Source organism: Vicugna pacos, chromosome 11, assembly GCF_048564905.1.
Source record: "Vicugna pacos chromosome 11, VicPac4, whole genome shotgun sequence".
Classification (NCBI taxonomy): Eukaryota; Metazoa; Chordata; class Mammalia; order Artiodactyla; family Camelidae; genus Vicugna; species Vicugna pacos.
In genome coordinates, this window is record NC_132997.1 from 91,431,845 (window position 1) to 91,449,900 (window position 18,056).

Genomic DNA, 18,056 nt, shown 5'->3' on the forward strand with positions numbered 1-18,056 from the left:
CAGCCATTGGCCACGGGTATCGTTGGGGATGATGGGGAGATGTGAACCTGCCAGGCATCTCAGGATGAAGCTGCAGGGGGCAATCTTCCAGAGAAGAATGTAGCTGTGAGTCCTTAACAGCCAAGCTCTGCAGCACTTGGGGTGTGGGTGCACCCCCCTGGTGGAAAGGCTTCTGCACGGGGCACCAGCAGCATCTGGTGTGTTGTTACTCACATCAGTAGGAATGGCTGCCTGGTGCACTGTGCTGAGGAAGACTGTGAGGCTGAATGGTGGCTCAAAGGAAAAGAATGAGTCAGTCGACTAGTAATGTCTGCAATGGGCGTGGGAGGGGAAATGATGGCAGTGGTTTGTCCATAAACTTGAGGGCCTCCCAGCCCTTTCCAGCTCTCCCTCTCTAGAATTCTAAATGCTGACCAGCTACTCATTCACTCACCATACACTGATAGAGGGATACTGAGTGTGAAGTACCGGACCTCTGCAGGACCTTCAAGGAGCCTGTTGTCCAGGAGGGAAGAGAAGACCCGTTCACACAGAAACAGTACCAAATCACAGACAAGTGAGCACAAGCTAATAGTTGCCATCACTGCCAGCCATTCAATAGGGCCAGTCCGGAAGGGCTGTGTTTTCCAGCCATGTAGAGCCATTCTCAAAATTAAGTCTAAACAATTCAGTCCCTGGGTTTTGCTCATTTCCTGTTAACGTGTGTCCAACTCTTTGGACCTCTTGCATTGTTCTCCAGGTGCTGTACAACACGTTTATTAAGGCCTCCGGCTTTGGCCCCAGAGAGAGCTGGGGTCCAATCCTGGCTCTGCCACTTACTAGCTGTGTGACCTTGGGCAAGTTACTCAGTCTGTCTGTTTCCTCTTCTGTTAAACTGACCTTACAAGCAGCCTGTATGGCCAACGTGACATTTGCGGAGGTGGCATTTGCTTGCCAAGGAGGACATACGTCCCAAGTGGAACAAGTGTTTCTGCAGAAGTGGGGATCTCCCAGCTCACTAAGGGGAGTAACAGAGTGAGAGGCTGGTGAGATGGCCCCTGAGAGGCCAGGAGAGGTGGGACTACCTCGGCTACTTCTCTTCCACTCTCTCTGCCTCTTTCCCTCTGCTGGGGGTCAAATATCTACCCCTGCCTCTGTGATTTAAGGGCCTGCCCCCTAGCAGGCTGTGATCTCGGTCCAGTAGGGTGAGTCACTGTGCCTGTTTCCTCAGTGCTGTCTGGGCTGCAGCAGGAACCTGGGAGCCACATCCCTGCTGTGGCTGCAGACAAGGCCTGCACACCCAGAGAAAGACCCTAGGTGCAGCGCCAGACTTGGAGGGGCTCAGAGAGCCGGGGAGGCCCTGGAAGGGTGCCGCCCACTCTCCAGCGAGAGGGACTGGGGTGGAAGCCAGAGGGAGGCCCCATCGCAGCCAGGTTTGCATTTCCCTGGGAAATGCCAGGAAGGAGGGAGTTGCGGTGAGGGGTGTGTGCAGCTGGGCTGGGGGCAACCTCTAAATGCCCTTCACACCCCACGGTGGTCTCCAGGGAGGAGAAGAGGGGAGCTGCCTCCAGCCCCCAGGGGACATTCCTGGTCAGTAACTCCAGGGAGCCCACCTGCCTCATCAGACAGGTGCTGGGAGGGGCTGGCGGGAGGAGGGGCGGGCCTCAAGCTGGCTTGGATCACCTGAAGGCTCTTTCTCTCTCGCTGTCTTCGTCTCTGTGGGTGTCAGTCTCTGTCTCTGCTCATTTCTCTGCCCCGTGTCCGCTTCTTCTGCCTGTCTCTGCCTCTGCCTGTCTCCGCCTCCCCTGTCCCTAGCACTGACCTCCCTCTCATGCCCTTTCCCTCCCACCCCACTTCCCTTTAGCCTCCCCTTACCCCTAGGTTTTTCTCTCTCTGAAAAGAACCCCAGTTCCCTGAGGTTTCGGGAAGGCAGGGTTTGGGACTCAGAGGCCAGGCCCCCAGGACCTGAGGAGTGACGCAATCACCAGCTCCCCCGGGGGCCACGGCCACAAGAGCCACCGGCTGTGACCACCCTGTCATTTGGCCTATTTAACTACCTCATTTCTAACGCGTCCCACATGGAGTAACAAACAACCAGCCCATCCTCTCCCCCAGGGCCCCTTCCTTGCAAGGAGCTTTGTCATCGAGAGCTTCTTGCCTCCAGCACAGCGAGGGGAAGGAGCAGCGCGGCCCCAGCCAGCAGGGCTGCGGGCAGCTAACTGGGCTTTCTGGGTTTTTCCCACAGCTCATCCAGCCCAGCTCGGTTTGAAATCAGCCATGTTTGGCACACGCTGGGCTGGAATGGTGTAATGTGTGCTGAGATGCCAGAGGCCATGAGGATGGCTTGTTAGATGTCAGGAGACCCTCCTCATCGGCTGAAACATATTGGGTGCTCTGGCTGTTGCTGGGACTGGGAGCAAAGGGTGGTCCCTGGTGGGACGTGCTGACCTGTCCTGGCCCTAGGGCCCTGGCTGGTGGCACGACTGGCCCCGGATTCAGTTGGCAGGGTTGGGTCATGTTTGTTCCCTCTGCACCACCCAGTGGCACCCGCTGCCACCTGGCACAGTGGGCCGGTGCCCCAGGCACCTCTCAGCCGCTGGCCAAGACCTCCTTTGCAGTTTGCAGGTCTCCAGCTGTCCAGGACCCACTTTAATTGGAAGTAGGTTGGCACAGAGCTAAGCAAGCACTCCCCACCAACTTCCTCACCGCCCAGCTTTTAATTCCAAAGCCATCTTTATGCCAGTCCCATAAAAGGGAGCCGCGTCAGCAACAGCAAGGAGGGAGAAAACAACAATCAAAATGTGATGGACTCAGTGGGCTGTTGCACCAGCGCTTGGGGGCCCGGAGAGGTCCTTCTGTGCAGCCTGGGCTCAGCATGTGACAGGGACGAAGCATCTGGGCCGAGTTACTGGCCCGGCTGCAAAGGCGTCCCCTTCGTAGTGGCTCAGGACTCGCCAAAGATTCCAGAAACAGCAAGAGGGTTTGAGGTTGAAAAGTGTAGTTCAGGGTTTTTGTTCATGTTCTTGTAAATGATACACAAGTAGTCATCCGGGTGAATGGGGAAAGCTTAGGCGAATTAAACATAATGTGAACAAACAGGAGCAAGGCCATCTCAGTCCCTCGTGGGGCCCCGGCCGTGGGCAGCGTCAGAAAAGGCCTGCTCCTCTCTGCAGCTGATCTTGAAGTTGGGAGCTGGGACATTTCTAGAGGACTGGGGGCGGTGACATCACACCTCTTTGCAATGTAATTTGTGGAAATTCTGAAAAGAAGAAGGGATAAATTTTTAAAATAATCTTTATCCTCTAAATAAGTATGGATTTGAGCTTTATCTCCATCCTAAATCTGCTTATTACATGTTTGTTCATTTCTTCCCCATCCTTCACGTACCCACTGCTCTTGTCTGAGTTCATCATTGGCCCATTTTTTTTTTTAATTTGCCCATTGCCCAAACAAGGATGTGCTGATGGGTTTTTTTTTTTAATGATCCCCTGCCCCTGCCACCCTGGTCCTATAAATTAAATAGACAGGTAGTTAGATAGCAGTATCAATCTATCTCTCTATATCTATTTATAGCTCTATGTGTCTATATCCACTGATTGATTGACAAAGGAAACAATCAGAGACCAGGAATTCAAGGTTCTGTCACTTACCTGCCCAGGGCCGCCGACGGTCTTCAGCTGTATCAGAGACCACCCCTGCCTGGCATTGCCCTGGGACAGGGCTGTGCTGGTAAATGTTTAACAACAGGCTCTGAGGGGAGGAGGGTGAAAAGCCCTGATTATAGCTTTTGCCGATTTCTGTGGTGTAAATATCCCCACCGTGGCTGACGTCACACTACCCGTGTGACGTCACTGAGTGCGAAGCTGGGAAGACATGCACATGATTGGCTCTCACAGGCTGTATTTGCTGGATCCTGCACACCACGTGGGAGATCACTATGAGGTGGATACGCATGGCCCCTGAGGCCGGAAGTCCCCGATCCCTCCTGTGTCCCAGGGGTTTGGAAGCACTTTCCCCTCAATTCCTGTCCACCTTCCGCCCCTCCTCTGCCTCCAGCAAAAACAGACCAGGGAGGTGGCAGTCCTTATCGAGCCGCCAGCCGGACCACAGCCAGAATAACAGGCCTCTATTTTGTTTTTAACAGGACTATCAACCAAATCAAAAAAGTATTGTTTTCCCCAGATATGTAAAAGGAAAGAGAGCGAGGGAAGGGAAAGGGTGGTGGTGGCTGAGGGAACAGACCCGCTGAGGGGGCCCAGCCCCAGAGGGTCATGGCCTGTAACTGCGGGGTCTGTGGCCGATGGGGCGGGGAGGCCTCAGGAGAGGCGGTGGCGGCGGCGGGCGGGAGCCCCGGGAGGCCACCCGGGGAAGGGGAGGCCGGGGAGTGCCTGAGGGCCGGACGCGGGGAACGGAGCCCCTGCACGAGAGTCTCGAGTACGAGGCCTCGAGGCCTCGGCAGAGGCTCGCTTAGTATAGAGATTCAGCTCCACCCACTCGAGAGAGAGAGACGCGACCTTTCCAGCAGCTGAGACAATTCCACGCATGGCCCCCCGCGGGGGGCAGACGCCCCGCGTGAGCCTGAGCGGGGCCGGGAGTCTGAGCGGCCGGTCTCAGGCCCCGCTGCGTGAGGACATCGTGCCGCTGCGTGTAGTTCTGCTGTTTAAAGACCTGCACATTCCACCCACCCCTGTCCCTCCGCAGAGGTGGCTGCTGGGTTAGCCCTTGTCCTCAGACCCAGGAGTCTGTCCCACCCTGGAGGGAAGCCAGACCCGTGGGTCTTCAACATGGCGCCTTCTTGGGGGGAGCGGTTTCCAAGGAAAACTTTGACAGAGCACAGTTCTCACCTGATGTAAAGGCTCAGAGGGAGGGGCCGATGCGGCTCGTGGACCTGAAGGCGGGAGAGGTGAGGAGGCCATGGCGTGAAGTCAGTCCCAGCTGCCCCGCAGTCACCGCTTGTCCCTTGTCCCTTAGGGGGCTGAGTGATGCCACCCCCGCACTGAGACTTTCGCGCCTCCCCACGTGACGGTGAAATGAAGAGTATAAGGTCCCCCCTTAGGGAAGTTGGGGACCCCTGAACCAGATGGGCACTGTTTCCACAACATAGGAAATGCTTTGGGATGCTGCTCAGACACAGTTAAACAACATAAGCTGACATTCTAGAAAAGTGATTTCCTTTCCATTTATATTTTAATCTTTCTGGTTACCTTGCAGGGAAAGCCTGTGTTAGTCCGCTAGGACTGCCACGCACAGTCCCACAGAGCCTGTGGCTCAAACAACAGAAATTAATTTTCTCATTGCTCTGGCGGCTGGAAGTCCCCGAGCAAGGTATCTGCAGGTTGGTTCCTTCTGAGTCCTCTCTCCTTGGCTTGCAGTCAGCCGTCTCCTCCCTGTGTCATCACTTGGCCTTCCCTCTGTGTGTGTCTGTGTCCTAATCTCTTCTTAAGAGGACACCAGTCAGATTGGACCAGGCCCCACCCTAATGGCCTCATTTTAACTTAATCACCTCTTTAAAGACCCTTTTTCTAAATAGTCACTTGCTGACATCCCGGCGGTTGGAACTATAACATATAAATTTCAAGGGGACATGATTCAGCCCCTAACACCTCAGTTTAGTGCTGGCATCACGCTGTCTCTACCTTCTCTCCTTTATTGAAAAGAGAGACCTCAGGTTGAGAGATGTGGGGAAGCAAGAGAATCTGAGTCAGAGATAATCAGGTCACGTTTCCATCCTTCGTACAGGACATGGGACACTGATTTGTCACTGACAGCAGTGATTTGATTTGATTTTTTAAAATAAGTACACTTGGGTAAAGAAGTGAGTGAACGCTTCACTATGCGAAGGGCATTATGAAGGCGGTACCCAGAAGACTAAAGTTTGGGGAAATACGATCCAGCCTAAGAGGATCAGCAGATGTGACTGGGTGTGTTAGAGCACGAACAGGAACCCAGGGCCCTACCTCCGAGCCCAGACCCTTCCCAGCATACTCAGTGCTATGCCAGTCGGCCTCTGGCTCCCTGCTCCAGGGCAGTGGAGCTCTGTGGTTCGATTTCTTAGTCTGTTTATGCTGCTATAACAAAATGTCATAGACCTGATGGGTTATAAACAACAAACATTTATTTCTCACAGTTCTGGAGGCTAGAAATCCAAGATCAGGATGCCAGTATGATTGGGTTCTGGTGAGAACCTTCTTCCAGGTTGCAGATTAGCGATCTCTTTGAGTGTGCTGCATAAGGGCCCTAATTCTTGAAGGGGGCCCCATTGTCATGACCGAATCACCTCCTGAAGACCCCCATGTCCTAATCGCGTCCTCCTTTGGGGATTAGGTTTTCAATATATGATTTTAGAGGGGAACATAAACAGTCAAACCATAGCACTTAGAGAGCATGTCTTACAAGTCTTGACCCCACCACATCCATCCAGGCTGTGACACACTGGACATGTTCCTTAAACAATATGTGTTTCTGTGTCTTTATCCACAGGGTTGTGGTAGAATTTAAAAAGCCATTATGGGGGTAGGGTATAGTTCAGTGGTAGAGTACATGCTTAACAGGCATGAGGTCCTAGGTTCAATCCCCAGTACCTCCATTAAAATAAATAAACATAATTACCTCCCGCCAAAAACAAAAAAAAATTTTAAAAAGCTATTACACATAAGTGCATAGGTTAGTACCTTGTCTGCAGGGAGTCCTTGGTTAATATTAGCTTTTGAGCACGACCACAAAAAGAATCACGGAACACCCTGTAGAACAACTGAATCCCGAGTGTGTGTATTTTTTTAAAGAAAAAAACCTAGAAACCAACATCCTGTGAGCGCATCCCGTATGACTCCAGCACGTGCAAGCACTCACTCTGGGGAATGAATGCAACCAGTGAGCAATGAACAAGTGACCAGTTTCCATCTGATGCGCCTGGGCATGTGTTAAAATGCAGATCCCTGGGCCCATCCCAGAACAGGGACCCTCTGGGAGGAGGGCTTGGGAATCTGATTTAACGAGTGCTCTGTGTAACTCTCATGTGCTCTGTGTTTTAGAACCACGGACCCAGAGCCAAACTCATCTGCCTCCATGGCCTGTGGGCCCGTCAGCCTTACCCAGGCCCAACGAGGGTCCCTCCTAGCTACCAGATGAAAACCACCTTTCTCAAAAATGTGCATTGTTAGAAGCATGTTTCCATAATTGACTGTAATATGGAAATACAGGGGGTTTTTGTTGTTGCTTTGTTTTGTTTGTTTTTTAAGTGAACTCTTTTATTTTGAGATAATTGTAGATTCACACACAGTGGTAAATAAAAGAGTGAGATCCCACATAACCTCCACTCAGCTTCCCCCAGTGGTGGCATCTCACAAAACTCTAGTACGAATCACAACCACGATAGCGACATGGATGCTGTCAACAGGCAAGAGACCCCCGTGACCCCCAAGGACCCCTCAGCTGCTGTTCCACAGCTACGCCCATCTCCCCTGCCCCGTCAGATCCTTAACCCCTGGCAGCCACAAAATAAGTGGCAGAAAGGGAGGCCACTGCAGAGGGCACACACTCACTGCAGAACCACCAGCTCAGCGGCAGGAAGGAGAACCAGTGGGTTGAGGGCTTGGTGGCCTGAGCCAAGGGGGCTCATGATTAAGGAAAATACTTCAGAGACAAATCCATTTAAAGGGAAATCTTAAACAGGGTGTGGGTGAAATCTGCAAAGACCCAAAGGTGCAGCAGGACAGGTATCAGGGCCCCATGCTCTCGGCCGGCAGGGCAGGGGGAGGTAAGATGATTTCTGCCTCTCAGCATCTGAATGAAGGAATAAAGAGATCTGTCAGGTAATAACATATAATGAAAAAGAATATGAAAACAAATACAGGTATGTGTATGTATGGCTGAAAAATTAGGCTGCATACCAGAAATGGACACAACGTTGTAAATGACAATACTTCAATTTAAAAAATAATAAAAAGTTTAAAAAAATCAGTCAGCCTCTTCCCACTCTAGACCTCTGTGATGCTTAAAGTCAGTTTTGCAAGTTAGTAGCATCTTGGAACCTGTTTTTTCCTACGTTAAATTAAAAAAAAAAAATAGTCCAGTGAACTGGTTCCATCTCTGAAGAAACTCTGTGGTTTCTACAGCTTGAACTTGAGCAAAACTGGAACATCAGGAAATTCTTCCCTTCTGTGGCATCTCTTAAAATCTTCCAGTGTGATGCCGGATCTATTCCCTCACCCTGTTTCCAGAAAGAGAGCTGGGTGAATGAAGTTTTCTCAAAAAATACATTTTATTGTCCCTCTTTCTGCTTCCTGGGCCCCTTCCAACGCCCCAGCCTCCTCTGGGACCCACAGAAGGAGGGTCCTGTTGGAAGGGATAATCTACAGGCCAGTCGTTTCGAGAGGAGCTGCCAAGTAGTTTATTTGCTTTGCTTTTTCATCGCAACTCCAAACACCACAGAACCAGCACCTGCCATTTTCCCTAGCACATCCTTTGAACTTGCTGCAAGTTAACCATAGACGGTTTCATTTCTCAGTTGCAATGTATGTCGCCTTCCCCCACCCCGTTTGCTTCCAAGAAACAGCCCGTCCCTCCTTTCCTACCCCACCTCCCAACAACGACAGAATGGGAAGGCAAACTTCAACAACAGCACACTTGGCTTGGCTCTGTGTAAACAGCAATGGTGAGAATAAAGCCCTGGCTCCCTCGCCCTCCTCCCTCCCGCCTCTGAGCTGAGAACACCGCAAGCAGCAACCGAGCTGAGGGGCACGTGGGCACATCCAGACGGGACAGATGTAATTAGTGGCATCGCTCCTTTGTGTGTGCAGAATGGATAGCAGGATGCCGCCACCCACGTGATGCTTTGGCAAACGTTCTGTCACTCATTTTCACAGATAATTCAGTGGGTTTTTAAAAAGTGCCTACAACAAGCAAAGAAAGGCACAAGGGCCAAAAAAAAAGAAAAAAAATTTTTTTAAATCACAGAATGACAATTCAGCCTGTGTTCCAAAGTTACCTGAGAGTTGCTCTGGGGACAATGACGCCAAACCAGCTTGATGACTCTTCAAGCCCAAGTTCAGGTGGTTAGAGAGCTTAGGGTCCACAGGACAGGCAGTGGGAAAGCACTTGATTCACAGTCAGAAAAATTAAGCTTAAATACCCTCATGCTCTTTATTCAGCTAGCACGTGCTTCTGAGTCTTAATTTCCTAACTGCTTAAAGGGTATATCGATAGCAGTGTTTTATCTCTAGACTTCCGGTGAGGCTCGAAGGGGACCACTTGGAACAGTGAGTGCTTTGGGTTCTACAGGATGGGGGTTGTTGTTTAGGGAGCCAGAAAGGCAAATCATACCTACGACCCTGAGCAGGAACTCCTCCGCGGTGGCAATCCCACTGGCCTCCCCTCCTAAAGGGCAAGGATTAAGAAAGCAACCTTAATAAACCCCAGAACCTACATGATCCCGTCTCAGAGCAGTTGCACAGTTGACAAGACTCAGTTCAATGTGTTTTCCTTTTATTTTCCCCAAACTCGGAAGGAGCTCCAAACACCAAGTGCTGGGAGCTTGTTAAAATCCCGTTTCTCTCCCATCCTCCTCCCTCACCCCCTCTCCCCCGTAACCGCCCTGGCACCTCCCCCTGCTTCCCTCTCCCCTCCTCTCCACCCTCCTGTGTGATAGAGCTTAATTTAGCCTCTCTGGGCTAGAAAGAATCCTTTTTACGTGCAGGGTGGTGATCCAGCTGGCAGTGATGGGATTCTTGAGAGCAGCTGGTGGTAGAGGAAGGCTCCTGGGTTAATATTTATTCATTATGTCATTGTGATTGTTTCTTTTGATGGTGTTCGCAAAGCTCTCCATGGCCCAGACTTAAGAGCTTGTGTAAATGTTGAAAACAAATTATGCCTTTTGGGGTTTTTTTTTCTCTTAAGTCTCCCTTTTAAGCTCATTTCCTGCTTTCCCTCAGGGTGAAAAATGAAGATTTGAGTGTCTGCCTTTCTTGAGAAGTACCTTCAGAGTTGAAAGAGGCTGCAGAGTTTGGCTGGTCCCACAGCAGGTGATGTGTGCAGGCCCCGTACCACGTCTCACAGGTGGCTGCCCAGCCTCTGTTTGGATGCCTCGAGAGAGAGGGGATTCTGCCCCTCCCTGAGGCCCAGCAGATGACGTCTGACTTCTCCCCAAGTGAGCCCTTCCTGAGGGGCACTCCAGCCCCCACTGTCTAGCCTCCATACCTTCCCACCAGACATACCTGGCTCTCAGGGGAGGATGTAGGAAGGAATGACCCAAAAGTATTCACACAGTGCCCAGTGTACAGGAGGTGCTCAAAACGTTCAAGCAGATGAAAGTTTTTAAGAATGATTTAAACTTGATCAACCAGAATGCCAGTGGTTTCTCCTCAGATTCACAACTGAAGTTGTTTCTGAGATGGGAACTCGAAAATCACTGAAGTCAAGAGCGTGGACCCCAGACAGGCCTGCTGATGGAGGCCGGCTCCCAACACTTCAATTGAGAAGTTTAAATAATTGCCAAGGAAACATTGATATTTTCATGGGAAAAGAGCCCCTCAACCGCCACTGCCCACTGAGACTGGGGGGAAATGGCCTCATTTGGTATGGGGTGAGAGAGTTGATATCCCAGGATTTAAATCCACCCTGGCACTAAGTCACACCTGGAGGAACATTATTTGTCTCTCTGTCCTCTTAGCGGCTGGAGAAACTCAAGGGCAGGGCTGGGCTTGTTCATCTCTGGGTCCGGCAATGCCCAGAGCTCAGGGACTGTCACATGAAGTGTATTCAACCAGCGCCTATCCAAGTGAACAGATTTTCTAGTGAGGGACATTCACAAGTCCTCTGAACTCACTCTATTGGCTGGATCAAGACCCAGGCCTTGTTCACTGAAACTTTATCCTGTCTTCTTCCATTTTCTTCTCTGAGCGTGAACTCTGCATCAGAGAGGACCTCAGAGGACTTGTCCTAACACAGTGGTCCTAAACCTAGGGTCTATGCTATGCTCCCTTTTTAAACGGATACCTGAAACCCCCAGATCAGTTTCCCTGGGGTGGAGCTCAGGAATGTTCCTTGTAATAGGGTTCCCAGATGTTTCCAAAGCATAGCGAGGTTAAGAAGAACGGCTCTAGGTAAGGAGGTGGTGTTCTCTGTTTATTTAGGTGAGAAAACCTGTGCTTGTTCACTTTGTCTTCAGGACGCTTGTAATCCTTGCAGCTGAAGTTATCAGATGCTAGACTCCTACTACAGTTCCCAAACTGCCCACAAGGCACCCAAATGCCACAGCAAACTGACAGGGGTGCCAGATGATATCTTACATTGTAAAGGGAAATAGGAGGAGAGTTGACACTGAATTAGCTCAAGGTAGTTCACAGTTTCAAGGCTAGATCATGCTACATTCCTTCTGATGGAGTCATATCTTTCCAAAGTTGGGCTTTCAGTGGTTGCTGTGGTAGATAAAAAAGAAATACTAGGGACCTAGTTAAACTTCTAAGTTTAATTCTTTTGCATAGCAAAGACCATAAACAAAATAAAAAGACAACCTACAGAATGGGAGAAAATATTTGCAAATGATGCAACTGACAAGGGCTTAATTTCTAGAATATACAAATAGCTCATACAATTCAGTAACAATAATAACAAAACCCAATCAAAAAAATGGGCAGAAGACCTAAACAGCATTTCTCCAACGAAGACATACAGATGGCCAAGAGGCAAGCACATGAAAAGATGCTCAATATTGCTAATATGCTAATCAGAGAAATGCACATCAAAGCTACAATGAGATATCACGTCCCATCACTCAGAATAGCCATCATTCAAAAGTCCACAAATGATAAATGCTGGAGAGGGTGTGGAGAAAAGGGAACCCTCCTACATTGCTGGTGGGAATGTAATTTAGTGCAGCCACTGTGGAAAACAGTATAAAGATTCCTTAAAAAACTAAAAGTATACTTACCATATGATCCAGCAATTCCACTCCTGGGCATATATCTGGAGGAAACTCCAAAAGATATGTGCACCCCAATATTTGGAGCAGCAGTATTTACAATAGCCAAGAAATGGAAACACTTAAATGTCCCTCAACAGATGACTAGATAAAGAAGTTGTGGCATATTTATACAATGGAATACTACTTGGCCATAAAAAATGAAATAATGCCATTTGCAGCAACCTGGGTGGACCTAGAGATGATCATATTAAGTGAAGTAAGTCAGACAGAGAAAGACAAATATCATATGATATCACCTATAAGTGGAACCTAAAAAATGGCGCAAGTGAATTTATTTACAAAACAGAAACAGACTTACAGACATAGAAAACAAACTTACAGTTACCAGGGGAAAGGGGGCGGGGAGGGATAAATTAGGAGTCTGGGATTTGCAGACACTAACTACTATATATAAAATAGGTAAACAGCAAGGTCCTACTGTTTAGCACAGGGAACTATATTCAATATCTTGTAATAACCTATAATGGAAAAGAATATATATGTATAATTGAATCACTATACCGTACACCAGAAACTAACACAACATTGTAAAGCAACTATTCTTCAATAAAAAAAAAATTTTTTTAAGTAGCACAGAAAAATCACTGTGGGACAGGATCTAAGGGTGGTGGCATCAATCTGATTCCAAGGTTTGGGAAGCGGCTGGAGCCCACACGTGCACACATTCCATCAGTAAGTAATTTTGGTTATTTTTGACTAAAATAGAAATACTCTCTATATTTCAATTTATGTATGCTATTTTTAAAATCAGCTATGAAGTTGTTAGTACACAAAAACTTGATACGTTGTTTGGACCTAACTATTTAATAAATGGAGCCGTTCGGGGCTTGCTTGTAACCTAAGGACACTGTGAGAAAATTTATGAGACACCAAGGGCATCGTGAGCTGAGAAAATTCAGGAAACCTCTGAACTAAGGAGGAAAGTCAGCATAAGAAATGTTAATTTATTCTCAGAAGTAAAGGAAATACAAGCTAAATGACACCATGAAGAAACAATAAAACAAATCGAGAGTGCGGGGCATTTTATACAGTATTTGGCCTGGTTTCTTCAAAAAAGGCAATGCCATTAAACAAAAAATTAAAAAGATTGGGAGGCTGGTCTAACTTGAGAGACATTACAATGCCAGCTCCTTAACTGGATCCTGTTTTGAAAAAAGGACATTTCGAAATGTTCTATAGTTTGAGAAGTCTGAATATGGAGTAGGTATTAGATGATATTAAGAATAACTGTTCATTTTATCAGGTGTAGTAAATGTTATTATATTAGGTGAACCATCACATCTAATTCTCTTTAAAATAGTTTGGCAAAAAAAAAATATGAACATATGGAGGAAACATGGTGAATAATTATGATTTCATAATTATTATGAATGATATTATTAAGTTATTAAATACAGACAATGGTTTTATTGTAATCGTTATTTTTACTTTTCTGAATGTTTTGAAACTCTTCCTATAAATTTCATAAATTGATGGGTTGTTGGTAAACTGAGCAACACAACTGGCCAGCACTGAAGACGCAGGGAAGTAGAGATATGGACAAAGTCACTGAAATCCAATTTTGCCTCAAAACTGTACAAGGCAGAATGGCACCTTGGCTGCTAACTTATTTTGCAAAGTAACTAACTTCCCTAGCAAAACAAAATCAGAGGAAAGTCTCAAAAAAGAGTTCGTGCGTAAAGGAGGGGACCCTTTATTCTCACTCCACACAGCTGGACAAGGAGTTGGGGACAGGGCACCAACATCTCCATCTTTAAGAACTGAGACAGGAAATACCCAAGATAGGATGACAAATTCAGCGTGGGGTCCTGGGTTCCTCGATCCCCACCCCCACCGCCAGCATCACCACAGCCCCCTGGTCCCAGGGCTCATGTCAAATATTCCTCTGCGGTGGACTTAAGAGGATGCCCCTTAAAAACTGTACTCCAGTTGCTGGCAGTTTTCTGCAGCTGGACCTCATGGTGGTTACATGTGTGTAAACAAATGTGGACAGTCATTGAGCTGCCCACTCAAGATTTGTATTCTTAGGAAAGAATTATTACTCCTCAGTTGAAAAAAAAAATCCCTCGTCCCCAAAATAATAGTGTATCCCAGAAAACTTGGGGAGGAAAGAGTGAAATTTTAGCCTCTTATCTTGGAAGCTTCAGAAATAATAACTACATTTCAGAACAAACACCAGCGATAAAAGATAAGGATTTGGAGATATACTTTTATAATCCACTGATGAGAAAGGGAGAAATTTAATATCTCAACCATTTTAAACCTTTAAGCCTCTGTGCACAAAGCTAGTTATTTCCTGATCTCTTTGTTAATACGGTTTTAATACTGCACAGCTTATTGGATAAAGTCCTGCATTTCTTTAAGTAATAAACTCACATCAAAACATTGTTTCCAAGCACTTAAAAAATTAGCAGTGACTTTAGAAATGAATGAAATGAACAAAACAGCCCCCCACTGATGGTCCATCTGGGTCTTTGGGACCAGCAGAGGCCAAGGTGGGGGGGGGCGGTGAGGGGACAGGTTGGAGGTGGGGGTCAAGAACCAGTGAAAAGAGGCAAAAGAAAACCTCAGTAACAAGCCCAGGAAGTGCCTCGTCTTCCTGCCTTAACAGCCATGCGACCGTGGGGGCTAGGAAGGATACCAGCGGCTGCCGCACCTTCCTGCCACTCACATCTGGAAGCCAGCGCAGTGGCTCTGGTCAGCTGGCGCGGACAGGGCGGTTCCAGGGCTGCCCCATCCCCGGGCCCGGGCCCGGGCTCTGCAAAGCTGATTAACGCAAAGACCCGTTTACAACCGGACCTGAGGAGGGGTCACCGTAGGGGGCCTTTGGCGGGGGCACCGCCCCCGAGGGGCGGGGTATCCAGGGCCTCAGATAGTCTTTCTGAGGAACCCAGCTGCTCGCTCCCTCCGCGGCTCACCAGCGCCCCCGTGAGCCCGAGCCGGGAACTTCAGGAATGCTGTCCTCGTGCCGGTTTCCCTCTTCTCAGGAGGAGTCCAGACATCCTGGAAAGCACGAGGGCAGCTCCTCCCGGGGAAACAGGAATTCTTGCATTCCGAGGGAAAGTCGCCGAGGATGCGAGCAGCTCCCCAAAGGATACTCGATCCCAGGCCCACCCCGGTCTCCCTCTCCCCTCCCAGGCTGCCCTCCATGTCCTCCCGTGCTGACCCTCTCCTGCTTTGAGACTCACTCACTTTCTACTTTAGTCATTTGAACATCATTCAGATCCAGCTAGCTGGCCCTGGGGCTCTTCCTGTGGCCACTCAAATAATGTGGAGAAAGAGCCCCCAACCAAAGAGTCAGGAATTAGCCCAGACCAGGAATCTGCTACACCTTCCCTGTGTGACCTTGAACAGACCACATGACTCTAGATCATTAATATTTATTGGCCCCCTATGGACCAGGCACTGTGCTATGCACATTACGTGTGTTATCTCAGTGCATCTCACTGAGTCAATGTTATCCCCATCTAACAGGTGAGGAAAGATATGTCACTTGGCCAAAATCACACAGATAATAAATGATGGAGCTGGGTTAGAATTTAGGCAATCGAATGCCATGACATAATCAAAATTCTCATGCTAGCCAACAGTAAAAATAAATGATAAATATTATTGAGAGAGATTCTTCCACAGCTAAGATTCTGGGGAAAGCTGCAATTTAGTAAAAGTGGATCCACATTTTCATGTCTCCAGATGGGCTGTGACCTTAACTACCTAAGAAAATTCAGAGAAATACGCCCCACAGGAGGGGCAGGGACAGCCTTCCTGGGAGATCAAGGCCTCACCTCTGCAATCACCAGAATCTGTAAATATAGATACTTACATGGCAGCCCCTGGCACTGTATTTCTTCCCCCATTCTTCTTCTGAGGGTAAGAGGGGCGACATGTGGACCAAAAGCCACATACTTGTAAAAGCATCCTTCCTCTGGAGACCAAGAAGCAGCAAATTCTTTTCCTGGGAACATCTCTATCAAGCAGACATCTGTTACTCTTAGGCGATCTGCATGCCATAACAGTTTAAAAAACAGAGTTTAAATGCTTAAATAAGAAGAAAACAGTTTGCCCGTGTTGCAAAACAGCATATAAACTGTGCTGGAATTAGCACAAGAGAAACATTTATCTTCCCTAGATAATCTTGAAATTGGACCTTTTTTTTTTTTGGTGGTGTGTAATTATGTTTATTGGCATGGAAAGATGGTCATGATATACAGCTAAAGAAAAAGAAAACTGGTTGCAAATATCAAACCAGGCTTTTTAAGGGAGGATTTGACTCTACCTCCCTGGCTGGGGCAAGGCGCCCTCTGCATGTCCTGCAAAGGAAAAGAAAGAAGGGGTCAAGACCAGCTGGGGGTGGCCTTCTCTCTGAAAGAACAGAGTCCCATTTTTTAGCTGGAATGACCAATGATTTTTCTGAGCTGAAACCTGGCCCAGCCTGGTACAGAGAAAGATGGTGGGCTGGGGGATCTAAAAGACCTGGGTTCCAATCCTGACACCACCAACCTTGAGCCATGGGATCCTGGTGCAGGCTCAGTGCCTCTGAAGTTCAGTCCCCATTGACTGGGGAAGCCACAGCCACTGCCCAGGTTTGATACCATCTTCAATGCACCTTGCACGATGCCTAGCACATGGGAGGCACTTAGGAACTGGTGGGCCTCCCAGTTCTCCATTTTCTATGACAATCACGAGGGTTGACCACTGAGGTACCAGGCTGTGAATGAGATCAACCAAAATCTGAGATCCTAACTTACTTGGCATTCCTTTGCTCAGTCAAGAACCACATATTGAGGGCCTGTCATGTGGCTAGGGGCGTCCAGGCAGTGGGTTCACCTCTGGGAACTCAGTGAAACACAACCAGTTCCAACTGGTAATGGATAAAGGGCCACAAGCCAGGACTCTGGGGAGGGGAAAGGGCAGGCGGCTGCTTAGCAGGGTCCTTGGGAAAGACCGCTCCCAGGAGCTGACACTTGGCCTGAGACTTGAAGGATGAGAAAGAACCGAGGTCAGGAGGCGGCAGCCTGTGCAGAGGCTGCAGCGAGCAGCACCCATGCCCTGCTCACCTCTGAAATGAGCTGTAGGGGCAGGAGGCGAGGTGGGGCTGGGCTCAGCTCTCCCAGCTTTGCAGTCACGAGGCCATGGTCACGATCTGAATTTTTATTTTGCGAACAAAGAAAGGCACAGAAGGGGCTTACACAGGTGATCAGCACGGTCAGGTTTGTGCTTCTAAAAGGCAAGTGCTGGGTGAAGATGGGGAGGGAGTGTGGAGGGCAGAGGACTGAGCTGTGAGGAGGCTCCACTGGGCAAGAGAAGGAGGGAGGCAGCCTGGTCAGGGCCCGAGGCCGTGGAGGTGGGAAGGATGGACGCATTTAAGCTAGATTTTGGAGAAGACTCTAGAGGCCTTGCTGATGGATCAGACATAGAAGTGCAGGAAAGGGGAGACCCTCAGGCGCCACTTCTAGGTGCCCCTACCCAGTGACTTTGTGGGAATTGGCAAAAGGCTCCCCTTCCTCCAGGGGCGTACAGCACTGTGGACGTGCATGCAAGTGCACAGCAAGGGTACGGCCTGCAGGACTCTCACTTAGAGGCCCCAAGAAGAGGGACCCCTGGGTCTCTGCTCAAGCAACTTTGGACTTACAAAGCTTGCAGTGCCTGTGGGAATCCAAGAAGAGCCATTCGGGGACCATTTCAACAGTGATTCCAGCCCTGCCCTGATCTGTGCATAAGATCTCTCCTCTCCCTGCCCCAGCCCCGTCATTGCATGTAGCTAACCTTGAGAAGAAACAGACTTTTAAAATCCTGGAAGCTAATGATCCAACAAGACCATTTAGCACTTAAATAAATGCAAGACCTAGAACATCTGCAGCCAAAATGAAAGTAAATAATGACAGAATGTGAGTCATGACTGCGCTTGTCTAGTAGTTTGCAAAGCTTATAAACAAAGTGTGCTCACAAAATTCAGAGCTGGGACCTGGGAGTCGGGTACCAATTCATCAGCTCCCAACTCTGTAACACATGAGAGGACACATTAGCAAAACTGGAATGGGAAACGTAGTGAACTAACTCTTCATTCTCTGGAGTGCACCTTGAGACTGGAATTTTA

At 48.7% G+C, this 18,056-nt stretch overlaps 1 long non-coding RNA gene across 1 annotated transcript; it reads right to left on the reverse strand.

The window, feature by feature from the left end:
* Window positions 1–2,960: 2,960 nt before the first annotated feature.
* LOC140699859 (uncharacterized) lies at window positions 2,961–3,841 on the reverse strand. The gene is made up of 2 exons (XR_012078116.1): window positions 3,630–3,841; window positions 2,961–3,238 (listed from the first exon to the last, which is right to left on the reverse strand). It is a non-coding gene; the product is annotated as an uncharacterized lncRNA (long non-coding RNA).
* Between the last annotated feature and the right edge of the window lie 14,215 nt (window positions 3,842–18,056).